Genomic DNA, 13,337 nt, shown 5'->3' with positions numbered 1-13,337 from the left:
AAATGTTCTGTGAGCTTGGAAACCCACGCCGCCCCCCCCCCCCGCCCCGCCCCCGCCCCCTGGAAATCACTGGGATTGTGCAGTAGTTCTTGAGAGCAAAATACCTCCTTAAGTCGTCCAGTTAGAGCGTTTCCATTTTCCTGCCCTTTTCCAGCCTTCAGTGTGCCTGCCCTGCCTGGTACGGGGCAGGTTATTCTGGGCAGACCTGGCGGGGGCGGGGGCGGGGGGTGGGGGGTGGGCGGGACTGGCACTATCCACCGTGATATTCACCTACCGTGGCCCAGAAAGAGAAGTGCCCAGGGATCGCATTCCAGATGGGGACCTTTGTGCCATTTTTTTTTAATTTTAATTTTTTATTCTGGTGTTACAGACAGTGGGGATGGGAAAGGGTGGAGAGGAGGGAGAAGGGTTCTGTACCCCCTGAGTGCGCCTAGCGCGCAAGGGGGCCGCCCCCCGCCGCCCCGCCCCCAGTCAGGCAGAGCGCCCTGACATTTACCCAGCCCCTTTCATAGGTTAAAGAGGAAAACCGCTTTCACATACCGAATGAAGAAGGAGGAGGGGTTAGGTTTGCTAATCCAAGAGGAAGAGGAGAGAGGGCTTGTGATGAGATTTATGGGTAAACGGTCTTTGCGTGCCTTTTAGGAGAGGGCATTCATAGCCCTCCTCCCCTTTTTGTTCCGTTGTCACTTTCAATTTTAGATTTTTGTGTGTGATTTTAGAAGAGGGACATTTCCTTTATAAAAAACAAAACAAAAAGATCTACATGTAAAATATAGGTAAATAAACTACATGGCATATTACATTTAATTAAACATTGGATAACATTTTTCAAGTTTCACGGTGTTAGCACTTGGAGAATTTTAACCTAATATTTAACCTAACAAAATACCGTGATACTTTCTGATAGGATGGTTTTAATTTTGAAAAAAATCCCTTTGTTTCATTTGGTAGGAAATTTCTTAGTGTTTATGAATAAACGTATGGTAAGGATGGAGAATTCTGGTGCGTTTTAGACAGTATGACACCATTCTATCGTATGCTTGGAACCAATTAAAATTTCTATTATAATACGTGTTTGTATATATATGTGTGTGGGTATGTGTGCATTCATCTATCTATATTTATAAATAAAATCTTAGAATTCTAGAATATCAGGGCGAACAGCGCCCTTTGCACCCAGTGAGCAGCCTGACTCATTTGACAGAGACTGATTCCACAAAGCAGTTCTTTGTGTTGTTTTGAAGAGTGGTGCGCTTCTATTCTCTCTGCGGTGAAGTGTTGTCTAAGAATTGTTTCATGCCAAATCACCTTTTTCCCTCCCAAATCACTTTGATGACATGTCAGCAGCATAGAGTATTTAGGCAATGTCAACATATGTTTTATAAATGTTTAGAACTAATTTTAACCTCTACATTTCTATTTTCCAAAGAAACACACACATGCACACGGCACACACAATCCTGGGTTCAGAATTTGCTTATGGGCTGTGTGAGTCAAACAGGAGCATGAGTTCCCTTGCTTAAGGGTGCTTTTGTTCCTATTCTTTCCATGTATCCAACAGGAGACACTGTAGTTGGTGGGCTGCAGGCTCTTTCCAGAGGTCTGTGAGGCCTTTTAGACTGCATGGGTTTACGATGATGGTCTTGGGAAGAGGCTGGTTAATGAGGACAAATTCACAAGTGGAAAGACTTTCTGAGAAGGTTTCTCATTTCACTGCAATTGCTGAGCAAGCACCAGTGTTCATTTCTGCCTCATCCTCTGGGGACGTGAAGAGCTCTTATGGCAGGGAAATTTTAGTGCACACACTCATCACATTTTCCCAGGTATTGTGAAGATATGGTGAGGCTGCGATTTACACACTTATGTCAGGGCTAATGGTGAGCACTCAAAATTCCTAAATATGATTACATTTAAAGATACCATTACACTCCCGTTCTTTATTATTTTATGGCAGTGGATAAAGCTGTGGGGTTGTCAAATACCCTACCCCCTTTTCCTGTACAACTTCTATAACTGATTGTCAACATTAGTAGGAATAACAATACCACCATCCATTGAGTATGTTCTGCTCCAGACACAGTGCTAAATACTTACATGCATTATTTTATTTAGTATTTACAACAATCCTATGAGGTAGGTAGGTAATGAGCAAATTGAGGTTCAGAGTGGTGAAATAAGTTGCTTAAAATGACACTATTTTAAGGACCAGATTTGGGTATCAAATGTAAGTGTTTCTGACTCCAAAAACAGAGTTCTCAGTCTTTGTTAAATCCCTTGATTCCAGAGAAAGTTTAGTGTTCATTTACCTGGTCAAATTAGAGCAGTAGCTCTTAGTTCTCAACTGTTTTCTAAAAGTTTCTTCTTATCTTGATATAGTTCTAACATTTGAAGAAAAACAACTTCTTTCCATAGTAACAAAAGAGATTTATTTAGTAGTTAATTTTTAAATTCCAGTCCTTCACTTGTTCTCACTAATTCTAATGTCCATCCTGCAAGGAGATATGTGGAAAAGATGATGCCTACACTACCAGTATCAGATTTAGAATTCCCTGGGGAGCTAGTTTAAAATGCAGATTTCTGGATCCCCCTGGGACTGGAATAAGAATCTGGGCAGTCAGATGGGACTGAGGAAATTGCCTTTTAATAAATTCTCAAATACATGAATGTCTAGAAGGAGAAACATGAATTTTGGAATCAAAATTTATTTATATCCCAGTTTTAGCTCTTTTTACTGTTTTTTTTTTTTTTTTTTTTTTTTTTTTTTTTTAAAGAGAGAGAGACAGGGATAGGAGGGAGACAGAAAGAAACATTGGTGTGAGAGAGAAACATCGATCAGTTGTTTCCTCCATGCACTCTAACTGGGGATTGAACCTGCAACCTGGATGTATGCCCTGACTGGAAATCGAACTGCTGACGTTTCAGTGCATGGGATGATGCTCCAACCAACTGAGTCACACTGGCCAGGGCTTTAGCTCTTTTTAATTATTTGACTTCAGGCAAACTGTTTTTTTTTTTTTTATTAGTTAAGGTATTACAAATGTGTCCTCATCCCCCCCATTAACCCCAACCTTCCCCCCGCCCCGCACACTCATGCTCCCATCCCCCTGTTGTCCATGTCCATTGGTTTGGCTTATATACATGTATACAAGTCCTTTGGTTGATCTCTTCCCCTTACTAGGCAAACTGTTTATAGAGCTGTAGTGAAGATTAAATTAGCTAGTGTGTGTGTGAAAACAGTAATGTTTAAGAGTACTAATAGTGATGAAAGCTAATACTTTGATCTCTAAGTTACCTCGTCAAACACTGTGCATGTATTAACTCATCCAAGCTTCACAGAAACCACCTAAGGGAGGACTACGATTATTTCTAATTTACAGAAGAGGGGGCTGAAGCACGGAGTTTAAATCAAGCCAGGTTTGGTATCAGGGAGTCTGGCTCAGGTTTGTGCTCTTCAACTCTGTACCCAGCTGTTCCTCATAGTAGGTATTTACTGACTGTTAGTTCCCTTTGGACCATCTTATAAAAACAACAGCAACAAAAACTAGGTGCTAGGTGCTAAACAATAGAGCTTTTTCCTTATGACCCAGACAGGTATGCACTTTATGGTACATTTCTTTTTAAGATTATTCATTCAGTCCAGGATCAGATACGTGTTTTCAATAAGATCTGTTTGGGTTATCCGATGGCTTGCTTTGTACAGGGCTACTCAAAATTTGGCTTGTGGACTTGCAGCATTAGCACAGATGGATGCTAGTTAGGCAAATTCTTAGGTTGCACTGCAGATGAATATACCAGAATCTCTGGGCATGGCCCAGTGATCTGTTTTGACAAACTCTGCAGGTGACACTGATGCATCCTAAGGCTGAGAACCAATGGTTTAGAGGAGAGAGAAGAGAGAGAGAGAGAGAGAGAGAGAGAGAGAGAGAGAGAGAGAGAGAGAGAGAGAAATTTTTTTTATGGTTTATAAAAACAGTAAAAAAAGTTGACATGTCTTTACTCCCTGGTGATTTAGTTAGAATTATGGTTGTTCTTCTTTGGAAATAGGGTATTCACTCAGGGAACAGAGGGTGCCTGCTAATGATGGACATACAAGTAGAAATCAGACACCGTTCTGGTGCCAATGAGGTTGCAGCCTAGTGATAAGGAAAGACGAGTACATCAGACCAGAACACGGTGCAGGCAGGGCTGTGATGCAGCTTGCACAAAACACTCTGGCTGGAGCTAAGGTTGGGCAGGGGAGGCTGTCATCAAGGTGAAATCTGAGTGGTGACTTGAAGGATAAAGAGACTTGCTCTAGACAGCGATGGTTATCTGAAGCTTACTGAAAAATTGAGACTAACTTCATTTAAGAGTAGAATAACAACAGTTATGAAGACTTTGCCCTCCAAATAAGATCTAGTCAGGGAACTACTTACTAGTGGCTACATATAACACTATCCAGTGTACACACAATCTAGGTGCAGGGGGTGTTTTTAGACTTTAGAGAAGTATCTAACCTATTCCAAATGGTGGGTTAGATCAGTTCCGGGAAGACTTCCTGGAGAAGGAAGTCACATAACCAGAGCAGAATCTGAAAAGATGGGAATAAATTACACACCTAGAAGTTTTTCCAGACAGAAAGGGCAGCTGAGTCCAGGAACACTGTTAAGGGCAGTGCTTCCCAACTTTTAGCAACTGATACATTGAGAAAAAGGTAGCATTTGCAAGGCACCCTGGGCAATGCAGTGCACTGGTGGCACACAGGTTGGTGCTTTCTGGTTTAGGGAGTGCGAGTTGTTCAATAATCAGAGTGTACAGAAAGAGGCTGAGAAGGCGGTTTGGAGAGCAGAGAGTGGGAGAGGTGGCAGATGTCATCTCCTAGGAATTATTTTATATATAAAATGAGATAACCACCACTTCAAAGGAAATTAAATTATTATTATATGTTTAGCCCATATTTCTTACAAAGCATTGGGAGACAGCTGGCCTCTCTTCTAGAAGGTAAGGTGCCAGAAGAATTTTAATGTTGCCCCTTTGGGTGTCTCAGGGAATGAGGTTTTCCCTCTCCTTGGGTCCAGAGGGGAGGCTGTGTGTTGTTGCAATCAGAAGATCAAAATCCAACGGAGTGAGAACTGAAATCATTGTTTCCATGAATGAAGATGGCTCCACTATTCATTTTCCTCTGTGTGGGATGAGACATGTCAAACCCTCCTCCATTGAAAACAGCTTTGCTCGAACTAATTTGGGCTTTAATCTTAAGAGCCACACTTTCTGGAAAGTAGAATTGGTACAGTTTAAATATAAATCTCATCTAAAAGCTGTTTCACAAGACCAGTGGATCTTAAGTATTTCTGTTCATTTCCCTATATGTGTCTCTTTTATTAGAATCAGAACTTCCCACCCAGTTTTTTAGGGACATTCCATCTGCCCCCAAGAAGAAAACCAAGGCCTTGGCCACTGAACAATGTCCTCTGCCTCCTTTCCCCACTGGGCCTTCTTTTATAAATCTGAACAGGGAGAGCAGAAGCAGCAGGAGAGGCTATAAGATTTATGTTAGAAAAGCTTAAAAGAAAAACGTTTTTGTTTGGGATTTGAGACGGACATTCATGGGGAGAATATGACAGCAATGGGGAGAACATATTTTAAAGATGTTCTGCCAGGCACAAGAAGTTACCGTCCTCCACTCCTGGCACCGTGTTCCTGAGAAGGTGCACCGTGAAGCACTGAACTCAAGGTGTCCTTGAGCTGCACAAGCATAATTTTACTTGAGCTTCAGAGAAGGCTCCACTTATCAGTCTTTTAGAATTCAGTATGTCTTCTGGCTTTTCACTGCAAGGTCACTGGTGAGGTTTACAAGAATTGGTTGGGCTGAAAAGAAGGGGGAAAGGACATAACCCAGGAGCTGGTAGTAAACAAGGTTCTATGGGTGCATCATTTCCTGAGACTGGCAAAATAAATGAGGGGGAGCTTCTAGAGTGATTAATTTCTTGCCATTTAATTTATAAAATGGTAAAGGATGATTTTATGTGTTCTGTTTCTTCCTATTTTAAATAGAAGTTGGTATCGGAGATACCAAGAGAGTTGAGATTTCTTTTAAGGAATGCAGGACAAAATCTTCGTGTTGTGAGATGAAGTTTGGCTGAGAAGAGATGAGAAGCTGAATAGAGAGTAGGGGATTTATATCATAAGCTTTAAAAAACTATGGTAAAATAGACATAATATAAAAATTGCTATCTTAACCATTTGTTAGCAATTTTTAAATGCACAGTTCAGTAGTGTTAAGTACATTGTTGTGCAGCTAACCTGCAGAACTCTTGCAGTCTTGAAAAACTGAAACTCTATACCCATTAACCAATTTTTTAAAATATATTTTATTGATTTTTTTTTTTTTTTACAGAGAGGAAGAGAGAGTGATAGAGAGTTAGGAACATCAATGAGAGAGAAACAACTGTCAGCTGCCTCCTGCACACCCCCTACTGGGGATGTGCCTGCAACCAAGGTACATACCCTTGACCAGAATCGAACCTGGGACCCTTCAGTCCGCAGGCCAATGCTCTATCCACTGAGCCAAATGAGTTAGGGTGCATTAACCAATTTTCTATTGCTTCCTTTCTTCAGTCCCTAGCAACCTACATTCTACTTTCTGTCCATGAATTTAATTCTTCTAGGTATCTCATATAAGTAGAATCATAAATATTTTAAATATTTATTTATTTACGTTAATTCTCACCTGAGGATTTCCCCCTCCCCCCATTGATTTTTATTATTTATTTATTTATTTATTTATTTATTTTTTGAGAAAAACTGGCTAGGGCTAAAATAACTTTTAGTTTTGGAATAATTTTATATTTACAGTAAAGTTACAAAGGTAGTACAGAAAGTTCTTAGATATCTTTTACCTAGTCTCAGCTAATGTTAACATGTCACATTATCATTGTACATTATGTCAAAACTAAGAAACCAACATTGGCACATTACTATAACTAAACTCCAGACTTTATTTGAATTTCACCAATTTTTCCTTTGATATTCTTTACCTGTTCCAGGATACAATTTAGGAAGTTACATTTCATTTAGATAACTATACTTAAAAAGAAACCACTTTATTTTTTTATAGCACTTGTAGGTTCACAGTAAAATTGAGGTGGAGGTACAGAGATTTCCCATGTACCTCTGGACCCACATATGCACAGCCTTGCTCATTATCAACATCCATCACCAGAGTGATACATCCTGTATAATAAAAGGCTAATATGCAAATTGTCCCCTCAACTGAGAGTTCAACCTGGAGTTTGATCAGGGGGTGGGACTGGCCAGCAGGCCAACTGTCCTCGGCCCCTCCCCCGGCTGGCCCTCCCCTGATCAGCACCCCCCACCTCGATTGGGGGGCAGGACTTGCCAGCCACCCGATCAGCCCCAATCGGGGCAGGCTAGCCAGACCCAGCCTGTGCATGAATTTGTGCATCAGGCCTCTAGTTTATAATAATCATGATCCTACATTGGCACAACATAATCACCCACAGTCCATAGTTTACCTTAGGGTTCATCTTGGTGTACATTCTCTAGGTTTGCACAAATGTATAACGGCATGTATCTACCATTATAGTATCATACAGAATAGTTTCACTGCCTTAAATGTCTTCTGTGTTCCACCTATTCATCCTTCCCTCAGACTCTCCACCCCGTGGCACACAGAGATCATCTTACTAGCTCCACAGTTCTGCTTTTTCCAGTTGGAAACATGCAGTAGGCACCCTTTTCAGATTGTCTTCTTTCACTGAGCAATCTGCATTTAAATTCCCTCCATTTCTTTTCATGGTTTGATAGCTCATTTCTTTTTAGTGCTGAATAATGTTCCATTGTCTGGATGTACCACAGTTTATTTATCATCCACCTACTGAAGGATGTCTTTGTTGCTTCCAAGTTTTGGCAATTATGAATAAAGTTGCTATAAACATTCATGTGCAGGTTTTTATGTGGATATAATTTTTCAACTGCTTTTGGTAAATACCAAGGAGAGCAATTGCTGGATCATATGGTAAGAGTATGTTTAATAAGAAACCACCAAACTGTCTTCCAAAGTAGCTGATTATTTTGCATTCCCACTAGCAATGAGTGAGAGTTCCTGTTGCTCCACATCCTCAGGAGCATTTGGTGTTGTCAGTGCTCCAGATTTTGTTCATTCTCATAGTATGTGATGACTCTCATTATTGCTTTAATTTGCATTTCACCAGGGACATAGGATGTGGAGCCCCTTTTCATATGCTTATTTGCCATTTGTATGTCTTCTTTGGTGAGGTGTCTGTTAAGGACTTGGGTCCATTTCTTCAATGGGGTTGTTTGTGTTCTTATTGATGAGTTTTAAGATTTCTTTGTATTTTTTAGCATTCATTTGTCAGGTGTGTCTTTTGCCGCTATCCCACATCCCCCCAACCAGCCTGTGGTTTGTCTTCTTGTTCTCTTGACTGTCTTTCACAGACTGTTAAAAATTCTCAAACTGAGTAGTCGCACCAAGATGGAACTGTTCTTTTCTTAATTGTTAATGATTTATTTTAGCAAACAAAATGGACATATGCTTTGGTTTATTCATAATACTAAGGAACATGCTCGTTAGTCCTGCACTGAGTTAGGGGGATCCCAGCTTTCAAGGAGTGTGCTTTCTGGAAGGCACATGCGTAACATCTGAGCATCAGAGGGAAGAGCATGTCTGCTGAGATATGGAAAAACCTCCTGGAGGAGGTAGCACTGCAGCCAACCTTGAAGCTTAAGTTGGATTTTATATGTAACATTTGTCACTTTAAGAAATTTTTCTATTATGGTTTACTTTCAATATAATTTTTTATTAGTTTTAGATGTACAGCATAGTGGTTAGACAATCATATAAGTTACAGTGGTCTCCCTCATGTTTCAAGAACCCACCTGGCACTGTACATAATGATTACCGTATATTGACTATATTCCCTATGTTGTGTGACTTTCATAGCTACCAATTTGTACTTCTTAATCCCTACACCTTTTTCACTCAGTCTCCAACCTCCCTCCCCGCTGGCAACCATCAGTCTGATCTCTGTGTCTATGAATCTGATGACAAAACTGTTCTTGATGAAAGATGCTTTGGTTGTTCTGTGGGAAGTCCTCCAATCGAAGTGGTTCATTGTCTCAGATCTTAGCTAACTCTGGCCACATTTTACATTAGTTGATTTAGTCAGGCTCAGTCTGTTGCCTCTGAATGTGTTGTGGCAGGAAGGAGTTTCTTTCCTCCTTTCCAAGCTTCAGAAATCCCCCCTCTTTGCTGAGCTTCCCTTTTTCAGGGGCCCTCAGGCTGTGTTCTCACATCTGGTGGGTGCTTTCCAAGCCTCTCTTAAATCATAGAATTAAGCATATATGACTGTTGGAGTCATACTCCACTGGGTGGACATGACCATTATGAAAAGTTGACTGCTGCTTGGGTATAGCTGTGAGTCTCATGGTGGGGAGGGGGTAAGTGAGAGGGGCTGCCAGGGTGGGGACTGCGGCTCTTTCACACTCTCCTTGTCTTCCCTGCTGACCTTAGAACCACCGTTATTCATGTGAATATTATCTACCTTTTATTAAATCCAAAACCAAAGCAAACAAATAAATAACCAAGCAAAAACACTGGTTATGGGGGGAGTTGGTTAAATAGTTATTCTTTTTGTCTGATTACAAATATATAAACCTGTTCTTCTAGAGACAGAATCAGGTTTATGTTTGTATCCCTGGTTTGTCCCATTTTTTTTTTCTGCAGGTCAATCAAAGTCCTTCCCCACTATCTGACTTCAGGGCCTTCTCCAGAGTCATAAGTTAGTCCAGGCCTGTGCTGTGCGTGCCAGACATGAGCCACGGGGAATGGAACCGATGGAGCGCTGGTCCCAGAGGCCCCAGAGCTTGTTTTCCTGACCAGTCCCTGATGTCAGCTGGCCGGCTGGCCATTTGCTGCCTCCTCAGAAGGTAGAGTGAGGCACGTACAGCTGCCTTGCTGAGCAGGATAATGTGCCTGCCTTTCTAGCAAACTAATTAGAAAGACTAAGGCAGAAGCAGTTTCTTCCCCCCAAGTGATTTCTTCTTCCAGAAAGTTATTATCTTCCTGGCTGTACTCAGTGACTCACCTCATGACTTGTCAGCACCATTCAAAACATTATTTCTGTCCACATGACACCATGCCTGTGCTCCCACTTAGGGTTCATATTTTCATTGCATGCACACCTGTAAACACCCAGCCCATCCTACCCCCTACACACGTTCTCATGTGTGCAAGCTGGTAAGGCCTCTCTGGATTTATGTATTTCTGTAATAAGCAAATACAGGGTTCTTTGGGGTCACAAGATCTTAAATGAAAGCAGATTATAAATCTCAAAACACAATAGAGATTTACAAAGCAACTGAAAGAAATCTATAGAACTCACTATGGAGATCACTCGGAAGTTAACTCAAGTGTGAATAACAGAGTAAGCATGCCAATCCGTTTTTTCCCCCCACCACATTGGTAAAGGTTTCAAGTCTGGAGAGTTAGGTATATCCCAGTCCATTTTTTTCTTTTAGTCTGGATTGATTTTCTTCCTAAATATTTCACATTGTCCTCTGTATTCTGCAAGCCCAGCTGTCTACTCTCTCTGTGTTAATTTGTGCCGTTAAACAATTTGCAAGGACCTTTTTTCCAAGTACCTCAATGTCAAGCTACTTCTATTACTCCTAGGACTTGCTGCCCTTGCTCCCATATCTTAGGAGCTCACTTTCTTTTCTGTTTGTTTTTCTCAGTTTCCCATGGCTTATGCAACTCAGGCTGGCTAGTACCCTGCACAGAGGCACATAACAGGCTGCTAACATTTTTTGCTGAGTAAATGCATTGAATTAATGCCCTTAAGGCTGCATCTTTCTGCTTGGTCTACACCGGGACTTTCTATGGTTTATTTATTCTTTCACTGGGAGTCAGGTTGCTAGATTGTTTAAACAAAATTATCAGATCCTCTTGATAAAAATTGCCTCCCAAATTTAAGGTATTAGAAGTTTATAGATAACGATTCATATCATATTTTCATATCACAGCAGGTTATGCAAGTTTCTGTTACTTTTGTTTTTTAAACATTTGCCTTATGCTTTCTAACATTCGGGCGGCCTGTTGTTTAAAACACACACAGTCCAGTGCCACAGGGTGCGCACACCCACAGGGCTTTGATGTTTCAGAGTAAATGCCAATCAGTGAGGGATTAGAGATCTTATTAGAATTGAGCTCATCCCCCTGGGAGAGATCAGATGCAGTTGACCTCAGTACAGCCTCCCTTGGTCCCCAGAATCCCTAATAGGAAGGGGTGCTTGAGGGAAGCACCTGGAATCAAACATTGGTTTCCTGTGAGGGGGGCCTTACCAAGCCTGAAAAGCTCTATTCTCGTTTTGCCACTGCCCTCTTATCCTCACTCCCAATCTCTTAATTGTTGTCTTCTCTTTATCCTACCATCCAAACCCATGCACTTCTATTTCATTACATTTACAAACGTCAGGTTTTCTCAGCTCTGACTCTTACTTTTGCTCTCTCTGTCCCATCTTTGCGTCAGCATAATGGGGTTCATAAAAGTAGCTAGCTCATCGGATCCTTCTGAAGATGAAATGAGTTACACCATGTAAAAAGCTTATTATGGTTGATGGCATTGAAGAGTTGCTCCATGAATTATCATTTAGAGAGTTATCTCCCCCCTCCCCCAAGAAATGTTGCTTCGCATTATGGACCGAATTGTGTTCCATCAAAATTCCTATGTTGAAGCCCTAACCATCAGTACCTTAGAAACAGTATTTGGAGATAGGGCTTTTAAAGAGGTGACTAAGTAAGAATGAGTCTGTAAGGGTGTACCCTAATCAACTATGATTGGGGTACTTATAAGAAGAGGAAGAGACACCAGGGGCACACATGCACAGGGGGACAATCGTGGTAAGAGGCAGCAAGAAGGCACCCCTATGGAGGCAAAAGAGAGAGAGGCCTCAGAGTAACTCAACCCTTCCAGACCTGACCTTGGACTTCCAGTCTCCAGAATTGTGAGAAAATAAGTTTCTGGGGTTCTTTTTTTCCTTTTAAGGGTAAAAATTTTATTGAGGAAACTTGTGCTATACATTTTCATAGAGAGTCACATAAGAAAGCAAAAATATTATTCTCCCCTCATCCTAGAAATAAATAAGAAGGGCACACAATTTGTTTTTAAATCACAACACTTGGAGGTTTAGCAATAGCATCCAAAACAAACAGAAAGGAGGTGGGGGAAGCATTTACTATAAACCTCAGATTTCTTTGCTTGGGGTTCTCCCCATGTGGTATTAATATTTCTTCTTTCAATTTATGTGACCAAAACAGTAAAATCCAGGACAAAAAATATACAGCTAGTGGTTGCTGAAACTGGGGAGGTTGCTCTCTTGTCTTCTATGCAGGCAAAATTTCGGTTGTTAATGCCACCCAATCTGGTATTCTGTATGGCAGCCCAAGCAGACTAGCACACTCCCTGAAAAGAACAAGGCCAGCAATGTCCAAACTATTTCCTCCTAATGTGAGAGGATTAGGGGAGTGCTCTTTCTGCTATGATGACGACATCTAGATTAGAGTCACCCCATCAAAAGGAGTGATTTCACGTACACTCTGAAGCATTGTGCATTTCGAAAAGGGAATCTTTTTCTGTTACTGAGGATATTTCCATCGTACATTGTGCTCTTATGACAAGTGTGTTCCATTACCTTCCTGGCAATCCTTCTAAGATGCAAATATAACTTTGTAATGCACACTTATCAAATATTCTCATGACTTTTCAGAACTAGACTTTAAAAGATTTTTTAATTTAATTTTTATTTATTTATTTATAACCTTCACAACATTTTATTCTATTTAAAAAAAAATATTTATTGTTGAAAGTATCACATATGTCCCTTTTCTCCCCCATTGACCCTTTCTAGTCCACCCCCACCCCCACTCCAGGCCTTCACCACCCTATTGTCTGTGTCCACCATATATGCATATAAGTTCTTTGGTTGATCATTTCCCACCCATCACTTCTCCTGCCTTCCCTCTCAGATTCTGCTTCTATGTCTCTGGATCTATTTTGTTCATCAGTTTATTTTGCTCATCAGATTCCACATATGAGTGAGATCATATGATAACGGTCTTTCTCTGACTGGCCCACTTCACTTAGCATAATACGCTCCAGCCCCTTCATGGTGCCTCAAAGGGTAAGAGAAGATTTTTTCTTTTTTCTTTTAAAGGGCTCATTAAAGTTTTTCTTTTTTGCTAAATATTCTTTATCTTTAGAAGAGGGCTTCTAGTTGGAGAAAGATTGAGGCCGGCAAAAGACATCGCCTGGAATAGC

This window comes from Myotis myotis, unplaced genomic scaffold (genome assembly GCF_014108235.1).
Source record: "Myotis myotis isolate mMyoMyo1 unplaced genomic scaffold, mMyoMyo1.p scaffold_m19_p_12, whole genome shotgun sequence".
In the NCBI taxonomy this organism is placed as follows: Eukaryota; Metazoa; Chordata; class Mammalia; order Chiroptera; family Vespertilionidae; genus Myotis; species Myotis myotis.
This window is presented reverse-complemented; position numbering follows the sequence as displayed.